We start from the raw sequence: 2,404 nt of genomic DNA on the forward strand, positions 1-2,404 counted from the left end.
TCAAAGCTGAATTACGTCTCGTGTAAAAATAATAGTTTCTAAGTGTGTATCATAATAAACAGCTTGATAACTAATCCTGTAACGTAAATTTATTATAATAATAACTCATTAAGCTATGAATCAGATTTCATTGCTGAACATTGATAACAGGTATAAGATAACAAAATGAGTTATCATGCTGTGTTTTTAGTCATAATTTACACGTAATGATTTCGACTTATTTTAAATTTCAGTTTATTGGAAAAACGTTTGATTGTTAGTTTTCATTACTTTATTGGTCTTTCAAAGATGTCTTTACAAAACACAAATATAACAGCTCGAATGATTCATTCAGATCTTCAAAAAATTAAGTAACAAATGGAAAAATGCTACGACTTTTTCAATTTGATTTGACGCTGCTCAGTGATAAACCTGATTGTAACAATTATTATTATTATTTAGCTTTATTAAGGAGGCTTTCAGCCTTAGGCTGGTTCGCCTCCAAAGATTGTAACAAGTTAAAAACACAAAATAAAAATCACGAAGCATTGGCAATCACTCGTGTCATCAGACGCCCTGCATTTTTGTAGCACGTATTTGCAGTAGCAGAGTCATCACGAAGAAAAATGCGACGAGCGTAAAGGGGTCCTGTAAGATTTAAATCAAATTAGTTACATCATGCATCATGTATTCATACTTTTTATCCATCGCACTTTTACTGGGTCCAACGGCACTGTTGCAGTTTCTCCTTCAGTTTCGTCACCCGCTGCTTCACCATCACCTGTATCATGTGGATTTTCAGCTGGACAGACTGCATCCTTCATCTTTGGGCGATCGGATAGATTGTTCGATCGACGGCTTGTCACCAAACGTCCAACAAAACCATCCGGGAAAAACTGCATCATCAGCAACTTCACAACCAAATAATCCTTGTCGCCTGCTTCGTGAGACAATCGCTGTCACAATCTAGGAATCCTTCCTCTTCCTTGAATGGCTTTTCAGGGGAATTGCGCATCTCGAAACGAAAAACATTTTCATACAAGCGTTCGTACAAAAAGTTTTTCGTTTCGAGATGCGCAATGTGGCCCCAGGTGTTGGCAGAAGTTTCGAAGTCAAAGAATCGAGCAGCTTTGCTTTGGCCTCCTTTAGCTAAGCCGGTAAAGGCGCAGCTACAAAGCAAGACCATGCTGGAGGTAGTTGGGTTCAATTCTCGGTCCGGTCTAGGAATTTTTCGGGTTAGAAAATTTCTCGACTTCTCTGGGTATACCAATTATACCAATGCAAAATGGTACAGGCATCGAAAGCTCTCAATTAATAACTGTGGAAGTGCACTAAGTTGAGAGCACGCAATAAGCTAATATGCGATATGCAATAAGCTTGAAATGCGAAGAAGAAGAAGAAGAAGAAGAAGAAGAAGTTTTACGTTCTGGGCTTTCAGTTGTGGATTTCTCAACAGCAAAGCATCCTTCTCCTTCTGCAGGGACTCCGATAATTTCTTAAAGTTCTCAACCTCATCCAACTTCCCACACGAGCCTTTAAAACACCAAAAATATACTATCTTCTTTCGGACATGTCACGAATGACCCAAGAGCGTTAAAGTGACTATAATAATAAAAAAAAAAAAAAAAAAAAACTATCTTCTTTGATTCAACAAAAAACATCATACCTGATTGAGTATTCACAATAACAACTTTTGGCGACGATCCACAAGCTCCATTTCCCTTATCGTAGAGTTGCTCAACGTGTACGATTTGAATTGAGTTTTCAGTTTGAGAATTGATGCACATGGGACAGTTTCCCACTCCTGGAGCAGTTGTGGCCTGCGAGAGTGGTGCCGACGATGTCTGTTCAACCATGTCAATCTCTTCTGCACCGACGTTATTCTCAAAATTGTATGCTGGAACCATTATCATTTCTGAGCTTGATGGCTCCCACTGCAGGTCAATTGGTTTCTCACTTTTTGCATTCTTTTCTTTTCGTTGTGCTGGGTTTTCCAACAGTTCTTGCTGCAATTGCAATAATATAGGCTATGTAATTGGATTCGGTTGAACGACGAATTTCAGTAGCATTTTTTTTTCAAATTGTGCCTGAAAACTCGGCAAGTATCAGTTTAATCAATGCAGTGGATTTATTTGATACATTTATCAATAGGAAAAATGGAATCATGTAAATCAAACAGTTTTTTACTTGATATCAGATGCGGTAATCATTTGAGGTTATAATTACCTTCAATTCTGGAAGTGACTGCACAACAAAACTAAGATTGTTGTTCGCGGCCTGCTTAAGCACGTGTTTTTTTTTTGACAACATTCAGTCGTTTACGACCCATTCTATGTATTCTAACGATTCACACCCGAGTATTTTAAACAACGCACAGCAAATGAAACAACAACAATTTCGCGACGGAAAGCGAACAGACAATGAC

General features: G+C 38.1%; 1 pseudogene; it reads right to left on the reverse strand.

Annotated features, from left to right (window-relative positions):
* Positions 1–517: 517 nt before the first annotated feature.
* LOC135701101 (uncharacterized) lies at positions 518–1,886 on the reverse strand (annotated as a pseudogene).
* Positions 1,887–2,404: the final 518 nt, after the last annotated feature.

This window comes from Ochlerotatus camptorhynchus, unplaced genomic scaffold (assembly GCF_037179485.1).
Source record: "Ochlerotatus camptorhynchus isolate MF236.1 unplaced genomic scaffold, CSIRO-AGI_Acam_v1.1 ptg000150l, whole genome shotgun sequence".
Classification (NCBI taxonomy): Eukaryota; Metazoa; Arthropoda; class Insecta; order Diptera; family Culicidae; genus Ochlerotatus; species Ochlerotatus camptorhynchus.